This window comes from Physeter macrocephalus, chromosome 1, assembly GCF_002837175.3.
Source record: "Physeter macrocephalus isolate SW-GA chromosome 1, ASM283717v5, whole genome shotgun sequence".
Lineage (NCBI taxonomy): Eukaryota > Metazoa > Chordata > Mammalia > Artiodactyla > Physeteridae > Physeter > Physeter macrocephalus.
The window spans coordinates 101,987,133-102,006,540 of NC_041214.2; the positions used below are offsets into that span (position 1 = coordinate 101,987,133).

Genomic DNA, 19,408 nt, shown 5'->3' on the forward strand with positions numbered 1-19,408 from the left:
CACACCAGTTAGAATGGGCATCATCAGAAAATCTACAAACAACAAATGCTGGAGAGGGTGTGGAGAAAAGGGAACCCTCTTGCACTGTTGGTGGGAATGTAAATTGATACAGCCACTATGGAGAACAGTACGGAGGTTCCTTAAAAAACTAAAAATAGAATTACCATATGACCCAGCAATCCCACTACTGGGCATATACCCAAAGAAAACCATAATTCAAAAAGACACATGCATCCCCATGTTCATTGCAGCATTATATACAATAGCCGGGTCATGGAAGCAACCTAAATGCCCATTGACAGACAAATGGATAAAGAAGATATGGTACATATATACAATGGAATATTACTCAGCCATAAAAAGGAACGAAACTGAGTTATTTGTAGTGAGGTGGATGGACCTAGAGTCTGTCATACAGAGTGAAGTAAGTCAGAAAGAGCATCGGCAGGCGGACGCGCAACCACTGCGCCACCAGGGAAGCCCTGGAAGAACACTCTTTGACATAAATCACAGCAAGATCTTTTTTGACCCACCTCCTAGAGTAAGGTAAATGAAAACAAAAATAAACAATGGGACCTAATGAAACTTAAAAGCTTTTGCATAGCAAAGGAAACTATAAACAAGATGAAAAGACAACTCTCAGAATGGGAGAAAATATTTTCAAATGAATCAACAGACAAAGGATTAATCTCCAAAATATATAAACAGCTCATGCAGCTCAATATTAAAAAAACAAACTTATTTGTAGTGAGGTGGATGGACCTAGAGTCTGTCATACAGAGTGAAGTAAGTCAGAAAGAGAAAAACAAATACTGTATGCTAACACATATACATGGAATGTAAAGAAAAATGGTTGTGATGAACCTAGGAGCAAGACAGGAATAAAGACGCAGACAGAGAGAACGTACTTGAGGACACAGGGAGGGGGAAGGGTAAGCTGGGATGAAGTGAGAGAGTAGCATTGACATATATACGCTACCAAATGTAAAATAGATAGCTAGTGAGAAGCAGCCGCATGGCACAGGGAGATCACCTCAGTGCTTTGTTACCACCTAGAGGGGTGGGATAGGGAGGCTGGGAGGGAGATGCAAGAGGGAGAGGATATGGGGATATATGTATACATATAGCTGATATCACTTTGTTGTACAGCAGAAACTAACAAAACATTGTAAAGCAATTATACTCCAATAAAGATGTTAAAAAAAAAAAAAGAGAAAAAAGCCACATGCACCCCAATGTTCACTGCAGCAATAGCCAGGTCATGGAAGCAACCTAAATGCCCATCGACAGAAAAATCGATGAAGAAGATGTGGTACATATATACAATGGAATATTACTCAACCATAAAAGGAACGAAATTGGGTCATTTGTAGAGATGTGGATGGACCTAGCGACTGTCATACAGAGCAAAGTAAGTCAGAAAGAGAAAAACAAATATCGTAAGAAGCAGCCGCATGGCACAGGGAGATCACCTCAGTGCTTTGTTACCACCTAGAGGGGTGGGATAGGGAGGCTGGGAGGGAGATGCAAGAGGGAGAGGATATGGGGATATATGTATACATATAGCTGATATCACTTTGTTGTACAGCAGAAACTAACAAAACATTGTAAAGCAATTATACTCCAATAAAGATGTTAAAAAAAAAAAAAGAGAAAAAAGCCACATGCACCCCAATGTTCACTCAGAAATAGAGACACAGATGTAGAGAACAAACGTATGGACACCAAGGGGGGAAAGCGGGGGGTGGGGGTGGGGTGGGATGAACTGGGAGATTGAGATTGACATGTATACACTGATATGTATAAAATAGATTAATAAGAACCTGCTGTATAAATAAATAAATAAAATTTAAAAAACAGCTTTAGCAATATTTGAAGGAGACATAATATGAATGTAATAAGTATATATATATATATATATATCTTATAAATTAAGTTCAACAGAATGATGTGGTAGGGAAGTTCTCAAATTAAAAGCATGCTGTCTCCAGACTTCCCTGGTTAAGAACCCGCCTGCCAATGCAAGGGACACGGGTTCAAGCCCTGGTCCGGGAAGATCCCACATGCCGCAGAGCAACTGAGCCCCTGTGCCACAACTACTAAGCCTGTGCTCTAGAGCCCGTGAGCCACAACTACTGAGCCTGCGTGCCACAACTACTGAAGCCCACGCGCCTAGAGCCCGTGCTCCGCAACAAGAGAAGCCACCGCAATGAGAAGCCCACGCACCGCAACCAAGAGTAGCCCCCGCTCACTGCAACTAGAGAAAGCCTGTGTGCAGCAACGAAGACCCAACACAGCCAAAAATAAATATATAAATAAATTTATTTTTTTTAAAAAAAGCATGGTGTCTCCGATTACAGAAAATACAAAGAACAGAGGAATACATTAAACAACACTATGGAGACAGTATCACTTAAATCTAAAACATGGGGAAGTCTACAGAAAAATAACCAATGTCTTCAACCAGCAAATGGCAAGGAAAAAAATAAGAAAGGGAACTGTTCTAGATTTAAAAAGACCCAGGAAATACACCAATTAACAATTAAATGCAATATGTAGACCTTGTTTGGATCCTGTTTTGAACAATCCAACTATTAAACAAAAATTTTCTGTGACAATCAGAGAATCTGAACACTTACTGGAAAAAAGATATTTTAATTACTGCCATTTTTTTTTGGTGCGATAATGATTTGCTGTATTTTTTTAAAAATACTAAGCTCTTAGATTTATATTTTAAATTTTTTATCAATAAAATACTACAGTATTTGGAATTTGCTTTATAACAATCTATGTTTGGGGGGAAGTAAGGTCTACAGATGAAACAATATTAGCATATGTAGATAACTGTTGAAACTGAATGATGGGTACACGGGATTTCACTGAATTATTCTTTTAATTTTTATGTATGCTTAAAATTTTCCATAATAAAATATTTAAAAAGTAAAAGATGTGTGCATTCCGAAAACCAATATGAATAAAAATATATGAATATATACTGACTTAAAAACGATAGTGGCTCACTTTACAAAGAAGAATGTGTTCATACAGTGGCTCCTGGCTGATTTTTTATTTTTATTATTATTATTTTTTCTGATTTTTTAAAAAGTACGAAATACTAACCCTCTATCATATTGAATTAAGCTCCTAAAAGCGGATTTTTTTTTTTTAAGTACCTTGGAGAAATCTGAAAGGAAATGCATTGTCTAGATTACAAGTATCAGGCCATTATATTTCAGATACTTGCAAGATAATGGTAGGTCACAGTATCTAAATTTCATTACTATGCATATTCAAATAAAACCCACCTCTTCAGAAAGTTAAAATGTAAACACAAAAACTGACAAACCTGCCATATCTTGAAGAATTTCAGCCTCAAAAACCCATTAAAACACACACACACACACCCTTCCATATTTATGTTAAGACAGAAACCAACACACTTTATAGATTCTTAAATTATGTGATGGCTTCTCTGAAAGTGGGAGAGTACTTTAGGTAGGAAATTACAGACCCATATTTTCAGGGTTCTTTATAGAATCCTAAGATAGCTTTAGTTGAAGATAAAGGTTTCTAAAATTTTCCCAAGTAAAGCAAATATTTTCAGATGTTTCTTATCATTGGCATAATTCATCCCCGGGTTTAGGTGATTTTGACTGTAGCCTCTGAAGAATCCTCCTGTATTATGTGACCACCACAGTGAGACAAAGCCAAGAAGCAGAGAGTCATGGAATAACTAAGTTGGAGGTCTTGAATGTCTGTGTGCACCTGTGCTTCAGATTTACTTCCTGAAGCAGAGGGGTACTCCAGGAAAAAGCATCCTCTAAAACCAATTTATGCAAGAAAAATATTGACTCTGGGACCACATGGGGATGAAGATGCTCTCTCTTGACCCTGAAACCACCCCTATGGGCTGGAATTGGAAGCTGAGAGTTGGTGGGAGCAAACTCTGATCTTTACAGCATCTTGTCCCCATTCCACACTACCGATCAAAATACATTCTCTTCAGAGTCAGCTTCTATTTTTTCAAAGTAACATTCACCAAATCCAAACGTACTATTCTCCATTCCCTTACCCAATACTTATTGGGAATAGTCAGGGGATAAGTAGGCTCAGGAGGGATGGAACAAACACAAGGTGACCACATCACCCATGGTCATAATGTTTTTCCCTTTAACTCAAAAACTGAGTGGATGGGTTTTAAAAATACTCTAAAGTAAACAAAACAATAATGATACCATCTCTTCATTACTCAACTGTAGGTTATGCAAAGTGGGTGTTATAGACAATATTTCCCTTTGCTGCGACCTACCTTTTAACCATTTATTTTGCTTGGAAGGAAAAGGAAAAAGGACTTGAACCAGCAGAGGTCAGTAAACAACTGACTACACTAAATTTAATCAATGCTGTTTTTTATATCTGACCAAAAGCCCTAATAAAGGACATGGTTACATTAGGATGTTATTTTTATTGTAATGGACAATCTAGCGCAAAAAATACGGGACAGACTGCCAGGAACATGAGTCACGATACCCGACCCTCGTCTTGGTTCTGCCAAAATAACCAACAGAAAAAAGAGCCAGAGCAGATCCCTTGGCCTGTCTTCACCTTGTTTTAGCAGAGGTTTCCCCATATTTAAAATGGTGAGGGTGAACTAGATGTTCTTTCTGCTCCAACTTTCTAGGCTCCCATAGACACAGGTTAAATAACACAGGAGTGCCAGTTATACAATGCAGGAAATGGAAATGACTACAGAACAGAAACATGTTTTAGTGATAAGGTGGCAGCTACCTAACTGGGAAAGGATTGCACCGGTGCGGTTGCCCATGACATTCCAAGGGCATGGTAAATTATTTCAGCATAACGTAGTGGGAAGAAAGCCTGGTCAGAGTTATGTTAGTATAATATAATACGGCTATTTGATTCAGCATGATGTATAAGAAATATTTTGTCTACATTCCCATGGCTTGCAATTTCCTTACTAAATATGTTTTCAAAAACCTACTTCTGCAATGATGTAAGCAGTGTGGCAGCCAGACCTCACTTCCCAGTCCCCTATGAATATCTCTTGACTATGAAGCACTACTCAGGCTGCATTTGAACTGAGCAAACGAACACAGAAGCTGGCTTTCCTTTGCTTTTACCTGCCCTTGTTTTAGCAATACAGTGCTCAAGAAACAAATCGTGGAGAAAGATTGTAACTTTTAGCTTTTTTGCCATTCCTTATGCTGATTCCACAAGCACATTGCCATCTGGAGAGGTCACATGCTGCATGCAAACAAAATATTCTAAGATGATCAACACTGATTTCCACTGAACTCTAGATTTAGCAGCAAATCTTGGAAAAAGCTGACCCTGCTTGAGGTAACAATATTAAATATAGGCATGAGCAAACTTTCTCTTCCCCTTAATTTGCAAAGTAAGGAAAAGGAGTTCATCTAATAAACTCAACCCACTCATACTAAGCAAAACAAATATCTCTTGTAAAAAACCTCTCAAAAAAGTCTCCAGATAACTTAGCCTGTTACTCTATACCTTATTTACCTGTTTCTTTGTATGGCAAGCTTCTCCAGCCCCTAGCCTTCCCACTGAATTTCAGTAAAAATGATTTTTATACTTGGGTTTCCCCTGTTGATCATTAGCTGCTATAGATAACAATCTTGCCTTTAAAGCAGATACAGCACAAACCTTCTTTTCAACATCTAAAAACATTCCTAAATATCATGAAAACAACTCTGCAAATTAAGCCTTAGAAGGTTCGAATTTCAGGGTGGCAGAAACAAGTTCTGCCTTACTAAATACTCATTTTGAAGGGATTTGAAAACCTGAGCTACCCTTTTTGGTTTTATTCACTTTCAAAAGATAAGAGTCACATTAATCAAATGCCAACAAATATTTCCAGCCAACAATTATAAAAAAACAAACTCATCTTCTCTTCCATCACCTGAAAAATAAGTAACAAGAATGACTACACGAAAGGTGATAATGAAAAGGGTGCTATACCCCTTTACTGCAGCACCTGCAGAGAGCAGCCCTCTTTAAAAAGTCATCACTTCTGAATCATTTCTAAATATACTACTATGTACTTGGCTTTGAGGTACACCCACTGGCTAGTTGTCAAAATGATAAGAACCTACCACAGCGAGGTTCGGAGCTCTTCCAAGAAAGGCACACTAAAAAATTCTCCTATATTTCCAGAACCTCCCAGATTTGAGGATTATAAGTACCATGGTGGGACCACTTAGCACACAACTAAAATCCATAATCACAGGACTAATGGGTAATCGTAGTAATGTAAAATGTGAGAGCAGCCATATGTGCACTTTTCTGATCGTCAAAAGCTCTTTGAGATAACTCCTTTCTATAAGCAGAGCTATTCACAAATACATGCTTTTTACACTCTCCCAGAAAATGAACAAAAACTTTATATTACTATCATTTTCTTCCCCACTAAGTAAACAGATGGAAAGATACAGACTGGGGGTTGTACAAGAAAGTACAATGAAACAGTAGTTAGGAGGTTCTCACTAGACAAGTGAGCAGATTCAGATAAGAGGATTTCTAAGATTCCTTTTACCCCCATTATTATTTTGCCCTATTCCCCCAAAGAAGTGCCAAGCTTGAAATGTCTTCAGATTCCTAACCCAAGTTCTACGCAAATATCACATTTATCTTACATATCCACTCATCAGCTTATGAATATCCCTCACAACTGCCCCAAAGCATGCTCATTTCCTTATATGCCCGGTGTCTTTTTTAACTCTGTATTCAGGAGGCCTCTCTCATCCTCTCTTCTGTCCAAGACAACCCTATCCATTCATGCCCTCTACTCTTAACCCATAAGGCAGGGAGGGACAAAAAATCTCAAATGTTCTGTTTTGTACCATAGCATCTGCTATGAATATGGAACCATCTGTTGCCCACTTTGCCATGGGAAGGATGGTGCAGGCATCAGACGTGGAGTGTCACAGGTCACACAATAGAATTATGTTCTTCTTGGGGCTGACACACCCAGGCATATGCTCCACAGTCACCATGGCTAATGCTACCCTTCCCCCATCAAAGAGTTTATTATTTCCTCACAGAGAATGTGACCTCTAAATTCTCACAAAGGGTCAGGTCCATTTTTTAAAAACTTACATTTGCCTGAATATCAGTTTCTAAATTCTCTAATCCTGGGTTGTATCTAAAACTAACATCTGTCACTAACACACTTGAGACTTTACCAGTCACTATCTCTGGGCATCTCAGTTTTTGTGTCTATAAAACAAAAAGGTTGAGCTCAGTGATCTCTGAGGCTCCCTTGCACTGTAGCACTCCAAATTCTGTAATTTTAAGCCAACTGAAAGTCAGTGAACACAAGTTCCTTCACATCTATGGTATATTAAGACTCTTAATGCCAAGGACAAAAGAATCTGCTGCAGACAAAAAGCTCTCTCTGTGTTGAGCAAGAATACAGTCAGTTTCTTGAAGTTCCAAATTAGATTAAGATCCCTAATCTTGTTAACATATGCCCTCAAGGTAATACCTTAGTGAAGAGTTTGGGGCTAGATATTCATTGTTTGTGTGTCCTGTGCATTATAGGATATTACACAGCATCTGAGGCCTCTACCCACTAGAGGCCAGCCTCAGTTGGCAACTGGGGTTGTCCCCTGCCCCCAGTTGGGACAACCAAAAATGTGTCCAGACACTGGCCAATAACCCCTGGGGAGCAAATTACCCCCACTCCACCCGCCTCCATTCAGAACCACAGCTGTTGTGTACACCAGGACTTTATAATAAAGCACCTCACTTAAAAGTTGTTTTTGTTTCAAACAGATGACATTTACACAGTTAATAAGTAAAGTACATCAAGATCTAACAGTCAGATTTATAAAGCACATGTATTCCACTTGGAAGATGTACAAAACCACTGTCTTTCCAAGTTATTCATAGAACCAACCGCCTTTCTGCTAAGGGTTGAGAATTAGCATACAGAGTCATAACCTCAACTGCTCTTTAAAAGTATTTAAAAGCAATCACGTTTTTCACAGCAAGTCCTCTGGTGCACTCCAGAATCAACCCCTGCATTACAGTACAGACCTCAAAATAGGGCTTTGAGGAAAACAGCAAAAGCCAGTGGTGGGTTTAATCACTTCAGCTTTTTCTTCCCTCTCTTGTGCAAAAGCCAGTAAATAAAATATTTCTGAAAAGGTTGCTAAAGAGTTCCAGCTTTCATCTGGTGTTCTTTAAGATAGGAGGTAGCGAGCTCTTAGGCGAATTTCCCAGGTATCTTTTCCTCCCTCATTTCAAATGGGGATCCAAGAGACACCCCCTAAAGTCAATCCTCAGCCCAAAAGAACAGCATCTGCCAGTTGCATGAAACAGATTGAAGCCTGCAAACTGAAATGATGGCTACTCCTAGCCAAACAACTCATTTTTTCATTTGTGAAAAAGGCTGGGATTTGCAAACCTCTGGGTCTCAGGAGGTGAAGGCTACACTAGTCAACTAAGAGCAAAAGCTCTATTCCCCCTCACTTTTAAAGGAAACCTGAGTTATAAACGTTTTTGGGACTTTACAGAGTTTCTCAAGTACATATAATGCTTAAATTTCAACATTAAATATGTAAAACGAAAACAATAAAATAAAACACAAAACCTTTTAAATAACTTAAGCCCAGGATATGAAAAGGGAATCATGAATAGACACAACTGTTACTTTTCAAAGAACCTTAGCTCTTTACTCAGACAAATATTTACACAATTGAGGGCAATGGTACCGGGGATGTAGCCATTCCGTTAAAATAGTGGGCAACTCTAAAGGTTTATTTATCCCAAATCCAACTACTCTGTTGCTATCCTACCAGGAACCAAGAATTCAAGAGCTCTCAGGGCAAAAGTTTAACTAACACTCTGAAACTGTGAACTTCATTTAGACCTCTCCCAACTGAATTCAGATGTTAGAAGCTCGGAGGCATATCTCGAACGCCTAAATTAAGCCAAACTAGGAAGCTTAAAGTTACGCGTCCAATACTTGAAAATAAATATCTGCAATTCATACATTCATACAATGAAGGGAAATGTGGCTGACATATATTTACACTAAAAGCACGCCACATTTTTATGCCTCTTCTTCTAGTTCCACTCCCAGCTGCGTCTGGCTGTGACTAGCTGTGCATTCTAGAATTCTTGAGAGCTTCTTTAGAGCAGCAGGAGAAAGACTTCTAGGGATGAGGGCAGGGCCAGGAGAGAGGATTTCCAGCCCTGGGAAAGTCTACCGACATAAAAGGCTGAGGGCGCAGTTCCCGCTTTTACATGAGAAAGGTAGATGGGTAGCAGGTTCGACTTCCGAAGCTCTTTCAAACAGGAAACCCCAAGTCTGGAAGCGACAGCCTGTCAGCCTTTTAATTTCCTGGCGGTGGCGGGAGTTAGCCAGGTCCTCGGCGCTTTAATAAGTGATGACTGCTAGAGCTAAGTTATTCAATGTACCAGCAAACATTTCAGCTGCGCCTCGGCCGTGCCGGGCGCGGGTGAAACAGGGGTTCAAAACATTCTCTATTTCCAGCCGCTATCTCTAGGGGTGCGGAGACCGCCCCACCATAAATGTGGGGGGGGGGCACCCAAGGCCAAATGGGAATTTGAGTCTCTGGGTGGTTCAAACTAGTGAGCCCCACTCTTGAAACAAAGTGAGCCAGGAGGGCAGCTAGCTAGATATTTGGGGGAGGGGGTATTTTCTGAATTCCGCGCCCATACCGTCCAGCAGCGGACTCTCTTTCCTCCGCCCACGGCGACAAAGCAGCTCTAGCCCCAAGATCCCGATCCCTCTCTCCTCGGGTATTCCAGACTTCTCGGCAAAAGTTGCCTCCGGCTCCCCCAGATCCCGCCCGTTTCCTACAACCGTTCTGTGAGCTGCTCTTCCACCCCGCCACTCCCTCCCCAGGATCCTCTCAACCGAGGTCCACCCATTCTTGGGGTTCGGGGCCCCAGAGGCTGCTCAGCCCAGGCTCTGCTAACCCCAGCCCGGGCTTTTGTCCTACACGAGAAGCGAGAAACGCTGCGTCCCCGGCACCCACTCACCGTCTCATCTTCCCTCCGCGCCGCCGCTCTCCGCCGGCCCCAGCCGCCCTCGCCTGGCCCTCGCCCCGCCTCCCTCCCACCCTCCCTCCGGCCCCGGACCCCCGGCCCCGCCGCAGCCCCAGCCTCAGCCGCCCGGCCACTCTGCACGCGCGGTGCGCAGCCAGCGCGCCCCTCCTGGCCCCGGCGGCCACTGCCTCCTCTCCGCCCACAACCCTCGGCCGCGCAAAAGGGCGGCGACCAACTCGGCGGCGGGGGAGGCAGCGCCCGGGGGATGCGGCCCGGACGCGCGGAGCCTGTGCGGCCCCTTCCACCCCGCCGGCCGCCGCCTCCCCCTCACCTGGCGCGTCGGCGCGGCCGGGTCCCCAGGGCGAGGGAGGGAAGGCGCGCTGCGGGCACCCAGCCGCCGGGTGCGGTCCCCCTCGGGCCGCGGTGGTGGGCTCCGCGCGGCTCGGTCCTGTGCCCCGGCCCCCTTCGTAACCACCGCGGCGGGCACCGAGGGACTCGGAGCAGTGAAGTCGGTGAAGGTGCCAGGCAGTTTGCAGTTGGGGCTTTTACTGCTGCAGCAGGGGTCTGGCTGGTCGCCCCATCACGGGGCGCCAGCTTCTCGGAGCCGCGTGGTAGAAACCTTGTGGCAGGCTTTCCTAATGAGCTGGAAGAGGGCGGGTGGGTACACGTCCTCGAGCGACGATTTCCTCGCCCGACGGTGAGGTTTCTACTGGGAAACTCCAGGTGACCGCACCTCCTCCCGACAGTTCGCCCGCGGGCAGGTACCTGATGCGTCAGAAAAGCAGGTTTGCAAAATTGTTGGGGAACGGCCTCAGCGGAGGATTTTAAACTAACTTGTACTGATGTCCTTTCAGTTACTTCTCTTGAAAGTTTCTATATTTTCCAACGTGTTTTTCTCGTTGCTGCAACCAATGAAAACAACGCTGATGTGAACGGCGGGTGTTTCCACGGAAAGGGACCAACTGGACCCAGGGCGGCCTCGGTCGATCTCCGCACGAATGAGTGTGAGTGAACCTCTTCCAAGTTCTGGGTGAATCTCTGGGCTTACAAAGAGGCAGGTCGTCGGCCCTCGCGGAACTCACAACAGCAAGAAAGAGCACAATAAAGTGCAGACTAATTTATGATCACTGTGGCTTTGGTTGGCCAAGTCGTTTTAGCTCCTAGCAACAATGTCATTAAGAGTATAGTGACAGTGATAGCTGATGTTCAGGATGGTTAGTAAGCTTCCGGGTAATGTATACAAAGTCCCTGACACCACGAGTGGCACTCAGTAGGCACTCAACAAATAGCTGATTTATAATCCACTTTTCATTTGTGCAAGTAAAAGTCTGACTTCTAATTCATAGGAAAGGCTCACCTATGAACTGCTTGGTATTTTATAGGAATTAGTTTCCCCTGTCTTGGCTCTTTTCCCCACAGAAACATACAGGAATCAATCCAACACTTAAGTGCTCCAGCAGTTTCCCCGATTGGATCACCCCATCACCATAAAATCATGTTATTTCTCCCATCTTACAAACCAAAAACTCTCTCTTGAATCCACTTCCCCCTCCAGCCACTTGCCCCTTTTTTTTCTGCTCAGCCGGAGCAAAACTCCTTTAGAGTTGTTAAGAAAAGCTGTCTCCAAGTTTTCTCTACCCATTTATTCCAACTGGGCTTTTGCTTCTACTCTGTCCCCTAGAACTCCTCCTGTCAAGGTCAAACTCCTAAACTGGACATTTTCTCAGGGCTCATCCCACTCGAACTATCATCAGAAATCAATGGTGGAACACTTTTTCCTCCTGGAAAACTTTTATTTGGACTTCCACAACTTTTTCATGTTTTGTTTTTTTTTTCCTGCTCTATTGCTTGCTCCTTCTGAGTCTTCTTTGGGAAGAAGATTGGTTGCTGGTCCCTTCTCTTCTCCCAGTGTCTGAGCAGTAGAGTCCCCAGAGTTCGGACTTTGGATCTCTTATCTATCTACACTCACACCCTTGGTGATCTCACAACACTAAATATCACATATGTGGTAATAACTCCCAAATTTTAACTCCAGCCTGACCATCTCTTCTTGAACTGCAGGCTCCAGGCTATTGCCCAGTTAGATGCCTACTAGGCTACTCCCACATAACATTTCTGACACTGAAATCCTGAAATTCCTCCTTCTGTCTCCCAACCACCCTGTCCCCAATGAAGTTTTCCTCATATCAGGCCAAAAAGCTTGGTGTCATCCTTGACTTTTCTGTTTCTCTCACATTTCAAATCCAATCCATCAGAAAACATTTTTTCAGCTCTACTTTTAAAATAAATCCAAAATTCAACTACTTAACTACCTCCACTGTTAATTAACACCCTAATTTACCATCACATCTTGACTTTATCCTTGCCCTGTTTCCACTTTTGTCCCCATGAAGGAAGTTTTCAACACACTGCCAGAGCGATCGTTTTTAAACATTGAGACAACTCATATCACTCCTCTGCTCAAAACCCTGCAATGGTCCCCATCTCAATCAGGGCTAAAGACAAAGGCTATAGAACGGCGCAGAAGGACAATACGTGATGTGCCATTCTTTGATTTCAGCTCCTACTTCTTTCACTTCACTCACTTAGCTCCTGCCATAATGGCCTCCTCAATATTCCTGGACTAGAGTCCTAGACAGTATGCTTCCATCCCAGGGCCTTTGTGCTAGCTGTCCTCTCTGCCTGGAATTCCTCCCCCACCCCAAGCACCAGTATGGCTTACTCTCTCACTTCCTTTAAGACACTGCTCAAACGTCACCATGTTCCTCAGGTCTACCCTGACCACTCTACTTAATATTTAAAAGGCGTTCCACATACTGGTGAGCTTTCTTTATTATTTTTAATGACAGAATGATCACCTTCTATCATATTATAAAATGTATTTTTCTATTGTGCTTATTATCTGACTCACCTCACTAGAATGTAAGTTCTGTGCAGGGAGGGATTTTTGTCTGCTCTCTCCAGTGATATAGCCACAGTACTCCTAAAACGATGCCTGGCATGTAGTTGGTGCTCAAAAATGAATGACTTTGACCCAAAGCACTATGGGTACAAACATTTCCTGGCCTCGAACAATACCAGCAAGACTCCTGACTAGACAGACATCTCAGAGACAGTCGTTCTCCCTCTAAGGTTCTGAGGAGAATGTTTACCAACACAACACACCTAGAATGGCCATAGTTAGGTTGACAATATTCATACCTAAGAAAATATAGCTAACAGTTATTGAGAGCAATAGTTACTGTATGTGCCAGGTGTTTGTCCAAATATACTACAGTCTTAATTAGTTTAATCCTTATAACAACGCTTTGAGGTAAGTACTGTTACTACTTCCATTTTATAAGTGAAAAGGGTGAGGCACAGAGAAGTAAATGGTCACTCAGCTAATAAGTTTGTAGAGGCAGAATTGGACACAGGGCAGCCTGGTTCTAGAGTTCATGCTCTTCAATACTCCCCTCCACCTCTTCTCTAAATAGGAATGATATCAGAGAAAACATCTGTATAATGAGTAATTCCAAATCACTAGACCAGAAAAAAAATGATCCTCATTGACCTTCCTTCACCGTCCTGTTTTATTTGTTGACATCTCTGTCTCTTTTACTATAGCCAAGCTCCTTGAAGGCTAGAGGGGTCATTTTATTCACATTTATGTGACCCACACTCCAAGACTTGATGCATGGAAGGGGCTCAAAGAGTATTCATTTAATGTGATTTTTAAAAGTGACTAAACTCATCAAAACATCTCACTTCCAATGAGTTAGTATGGTTTTCAATAGTTTTCATAATGCCACGGCAACCTGAAGATAGAAGAGATCAACAAGGTACAAGGGTTATATTAAATGTGAAAAGCAGACCCCAACATCTTAAAATGTATAGAAGGCACTCAGAATTTAACACCTATTATTATTGCAATAATTGTTATTACCAGAATTTTTTTATAGTTATGATGGTATTTTTTTAAATGGAAAGAAAAATAAAAAGACATGAGCTCTTTCCTTCTACTTCTTCCATTTCCTGGGTTCTTTAAAACAAAGTCACCTATTTAATCACAGATCCAGCCACACCTACCTCTGTCTGCCATTCCCTGTTGTCCACCAGGGATATTGTGTTGTAAACTACACAGAAGAACTTCCTTCCCTGTTCCCTTCTGTAGGATCTGTAGTGGTTACAGTACCTGATGGTACTTTTCTTTAGCCACCCCTCTCAGCTAAGGAAAGGTGAAGTGTTGCACACAGTAATATAATGAATTATTTATGGATTATTTCATTTGGAATTAGTTTTCCAAACGGCTGGTTGGACTTGATTAGCTCATGTCCTGAATCTGTACATCTTTTCCTCTCTCTGCAGTAATAACCTAAAAAATCTTTGAAGCTGTTAACTTGGTCATTCTCAACTCCAGTCCAATTTGTGGAACAACTGTTTATACTAAAGTTATCTTTAATATTATGCCTATAAAAAGAATCAAGAAGTTTTTATTTGCAGAGTGCAGTGGAAAGATCATTGATTTTGGAGTCAGGGAGATCTGGGTTTAAACGCTGACTCAGCCCCTTTACCAGTCAGGTAAAGGGTGTTATTTACCTTCACTGAGGACCATACTTCTATTCTGGAAAATGGGACTGATAACACCCAACCCATATGTTTATGAATTAATGTGATAATGTAGGCACCACTCTTTGCACAGGAGATAGCACCCAGGGATTACTCGAAAGTGTAGTTTCTTTTTTTTTTTTATTCTTTTCTTTTTTAATGAAAATAGTACATATTTAAGGTAGACAACATGAGTATTTTATGGACATACACGTAATGAAATGATTGTAACAGTCAAGCTAATTAACATACCTTCTCACAGTTATCTTTTTTATGTGTATAATGAGAACACCTGATATCTGCTGTCACCAAATTTCCAGTATTCAACACAGTATCGTCATGCTGTCACATTAGATCTCTAGACCTATTTATCCTTTAACTGCGACTTTGTACCCTTTGACAAACATCATCCCATCCCCCACCCCCAGCCCCGCCTCCTTGCCCCTGGTAACCACCTTTCCACACCTACCTTCTATGTGCTGTAATCCACTTTTTTAGGTACCACATGTAAGTGAGATCATGCAGTTTTTTTCTTTCTGTGCCTGGCTTTCACTTAGCATAACGTCCTCATCAAACGAGTAGTTTCCAACCACACTTGCCTTTTTCTGGAACTGTTATTAACGACATCAACCATTGTGTTGTACTGCCTTATAGACGTTGAGTTCCACTTCATAAACTCCTTTTAGAATTTAGTGCTAGGGACTTCCCTGGTGGCGCAGTGGTTAAGAATCTGCCTGCCAATGCGGGGGACACGGGTTTGAGCCCTGGTCCAGGAAGATCCCACATGCCACCGAGCAGCTAGCTAAGCCCGCGAGCCACAACTACTGAGCCTGTGTGTTGCAACTACTGAAGTCCGCGCACCTAGAGCCTGTGCTCCGCAGCAAGAGAAGCCACTGCAATGAGAAGCCTGTGCACCTCAACGAAGGGTAGCCCCCGTTTGCCGCAACTAGAGAAAGTCTGTGCAACAATGAAGACCCAACGCAGCCAAAAATAAAAAAATATATATAATAAAATTTTAAAAATTCAAAAAAAAGAATTTAGTGCTAGGATAAATTTTCTCTCTCAAAAAAATCCAAGTACTTTCATTTCTTAGAAAAGGTATCTTCATCTATTTTCACATTGGATTTGCATTCATTGTTAAGGAAAACTGTGCAAACCAATATTTCCCTTTGTATCCTGTTTGTAAGGAAGCACAGTGTCAAATTTACTATTAAATTATTGTACTATTATAAATTATAATTTTTAATATATAGTAACACCATTTAATGTACTATAATAATGTATAATGTAATATAATTGTACTACTATAAATTAAGTTATTAAATTATTGTACTAAAGATTTTTGCTTCCTACTCTTTTTTTAATGCCTTCAATGCATTCTTATTCCAATAATCTTATTGGATACTTGGATTTTACTCTGTGTTCTCATATATATATATATATTCAAATATATTAAGTATATATAACACATTAGCTCATCAAATTAACACCAGAAAATTAATCAAAATTAAAGTGGAAATTTATCCCCATGTGCTTCCTTATGTTCAAACTATTATAAGACAGGCTCTCTAATTATGAGAATAATTTAAATACATTTGGAACATCTGATTAATTTCTGCATCAAAATGTTTCTTTCTGATCTGTCTCCAGTTTTTTCTGTGAGTTCGTATTGGAATCAGGCAGGAAAAGGATGCTCTGTGTGTGTGTGTGTGTGTGTGTGTGTGTGTGTGTGTGTGTATGTGTGTGTATCCCATTTAGATTAACCTATCCCAGCTGTGTTTATCTGGTTTACTTTTCTAATCATCTGAGGACCCTGAGTTGGTCTACTTTTCCTGCATGGCAGATTTAAAACAAGGAGTTTTCTTTGTAGCTTATCTGCTCATCACAGAAAAAAACAGTGCTCTATCGGTGGTAATCCTTGATATTGCTGGGAACTCAGTTTCTCTTCTCTGTTGATCCTGTTTAATTTTTCTTTCATCTGACTTTCACCATCCCTCCAGTAATCTCATACCTTGAATTCAAGTTCCCCCATAATATAATATACTATAATTTATGTATTTATTTTGGAGCCATGTTTTACAGGGATAAGTGTTTGATGTGCCAGATATATACAGATTTCAATGCACTAGAGACTTCTGACAACTCAGAGCAGGGGCCAAGATTCAGATCATGAGGCATGTTAAACACAGGCAGATTTACTAAGCATCTACTCTGTTCTACACAATATGCCTAGATTGGTGGGAAGTGGAGATAAAACAAGACATTTACTGTGTGTCTATACATAAGGAATTTACTGCCTAGCATATAACTAATGTGATCATGTAATACAAAATCTAAAGAAAATGATACAAAGGAGTTCAGAGAAGGAGAATCTCTTCCCAATGAATCTCAGGGAAGACAACGTGTGTGGCCTTCATATTGAAAGAACAGCCTCCCAGCAGAGGAGACAACATGCACAAAGCAGCTGGGTGGTAAAGGCAGGTTAGGGAAGTGGTGAGTAATGCAGCCTGCCTGAACCTACAGTACATGGAGGGAGGCTTGGGAGATAAGATCGAGGGAGCTGGGGGGGGAATTGTGGGGAGGGAAGGGATGGGGCCTTGAATTTTAGATTTTATGTCTAATACCATTTTAATTATGTCATTTCCGTGCTCTCAACTTGCACTGGCTCCTCCTTGCCTGACAAATACAGGAAGAGCCAGTGGCTATGTGGGAAGTGGAAACTGATTATATAGGAGTAGGATGAAAGAGAAAGATGATCTCCAGCCACAGAATTTAAACACTCCAATAAAGTGGTCCAGATTCTGTTTCCTAATATGTTAAACAAAGCTATCAGTCCAAGAAAAAGCTGCTCAATTGAATTTTCACTAAGGGCCCAGTTAAAATACTGAATTTCTGCCCACTCCTGACTGCCATCCATTTTTTTAATCTTTGGATGACTCCATAGTTACAGATTCTGAGTTCTCACAGAAATAAGTACGAAACAGGTAACTTTTGACTATTATGGTCAAGTGTTGAACTGGAAATTCAGTGACTTAATATTCCAGTGAACCAGTTGTGTCACCAGGGACTTAGGGCTACTTGCTTGACCTTCTTATTTATTTTTTAATATCTTTATTGGAGTATAATTGCTTTACAATGTTGTGTTAATTTCTGCTGTACAACAAAGTGAATCAGCTATATGTATACATATATCCCCATATCTCCTCCCTCTTGCGTCTCCCTCCCACCCTCCCTGTCCCACCCCTCTAGGTGGTCACAAAGCACCAAGGTGATCTCCCTGTGCTATGCAGCTGCTTCCCACTAGCCATCCATTTTACATTTGGTAGTGTATATATGTCCATGCTACTCTCTCACTTCGTCCCAGCTTCCTCTTCCTCCCCTGTGTCCTCAAGTCTGTTCTCCACATCTGCGTCTTTATTCCTGCCCTGACACTAGGTTCACCAGTACTGTTGTTTTAGATTCTGTATATGTGCGTTAGCATCCGGTATTTGATTTTCTCTTTCTGACTTACTTCACTCTGTATGACAGACTCTAGGTCCATCCACCTCATTACAAATAACTCAATTTCGTTTCTTTTTATGGCTGAGTAATATTCCATTGTATATATGTGCCACATCTTCTTTATTCATTCATCTGTGCTTGACCTTCTTAAATAGTTCACATTATGGGGGTAATTTCTCTCAGGGGAGTTGTTAAGAGAGCTAGTAAAACATTATTACATACCACCCATCTCTGACTAGATATTTAGCATCAGTGCTCAAAAACTTCTAAGTGGGGCTTCCCTGGTGGCACAGTGGTTGAGAATCCGCCTGCCGATGCAGGGGACACGGGTTCGTGCCCCGGTCCGGGAAGATCCCACATGCCGCGGATGCGGCTGGACCCGTGAGCCATGGCCGCTGAGCCTGCGCGTCCAGAGCCTATGCTCCGCAACGGGAGAGGCCACAACAGTGAGAGGCCCGCCTACCACAAAAAAAAAAAAAAAAAAAAAAAAAAAAGAAAAGTTCTAAGTGGTTGTTTGAAGCATTTATTTCTGGATACAGATAGTGATGCTTATGACTGGTACAGTTCTTTTAGACTCATTTGAATGTCTGGCTATTCACAAGAACTAGGCATTTCTATGAATTACAAATATGCCTAAAGAAGGTAATCGAAATTCATTTACTGGGTTTCTCAAATGGGAACAAAAAGAAATTCTATTCAAAAGGTCCTTCTCTTATTGTTCATCTCAAGAGGTTGATCTCCAAGGTATAAGTGTTATATTTATAAGGTTGACATAAGAATCTCCAGAAATTTAACGTGGGTAGATAGATACACTATACCTTTAATGTTAATATTAAAAGTTAGCTTTATAGAAGGTGTATCAACCCAAGAACTCACAAGAGGGAAGTTACAGGTATTGAAATGCATTTGCTAGTCAAGAAGGCAAATACGGATATGATTAAAGAGTGCATTTCCGGGCTTCCCTGGTGGCGCAGTGGTTGGGAGTCCGCCTGCCGATGCAGGGGACGCGGGTTCGTGCCCCGGTCCGGGAAGATCCCACATGCCGTGGAGCGGCTGGGCCCGTGAGCCATGGCCGCTGAGCCTGCGCGTCCGGAGCCTGTGCTCCGCAACGGGAGAGGCCACAACAGTGAGAGGCCCGCCTACCGCAAAAAAAAAAGAGTGCATTTCCTTCCCTCTCTCCCTCCCCTGCTTGCAGAACTTTCTGTGGCTCTCCCGCTGGTTCCTCTCCAAAAAACCCTGATAAAGTCTGAGGACCCCAACA

At 41.8% G+C, this 19,408-nt stretch overlaps 1 protein-coding gene across 16 annotated transcripts in view; it reads right to left on the reverse strand.

The window, feature by feature from the left end:
• The window catches only part of PHLDB2 (pleckstrin homology like domain family B member 2), a 129,144-nt gene extending 118,111 nt beyond the window's left edge, over positions 1-11,033 (reverse strand). For 4 of the 16 annotated variants that reach the window (XM_055085604.1, XM_055085598.1, XM_055085595.1 and 1 more), the window contains exon 1: positions 10,825-11,026. The gene's annotated coding sequence lies outside the window, so the exon portion shown is untranslated. Of the gene's footprint in view, positions 1-10,053; positions 10,141-10,390; positions 10,484-10,824 lie in introns of those variants that run through there. The other 12 variants (XM_024120123.2, XM_024120122.2, XM_024120121.2 and 9 more) reach the window with 7 other exon arrangements.
• Positions 11,034-19,408: the final 8,375 nt, after the last annotated feature.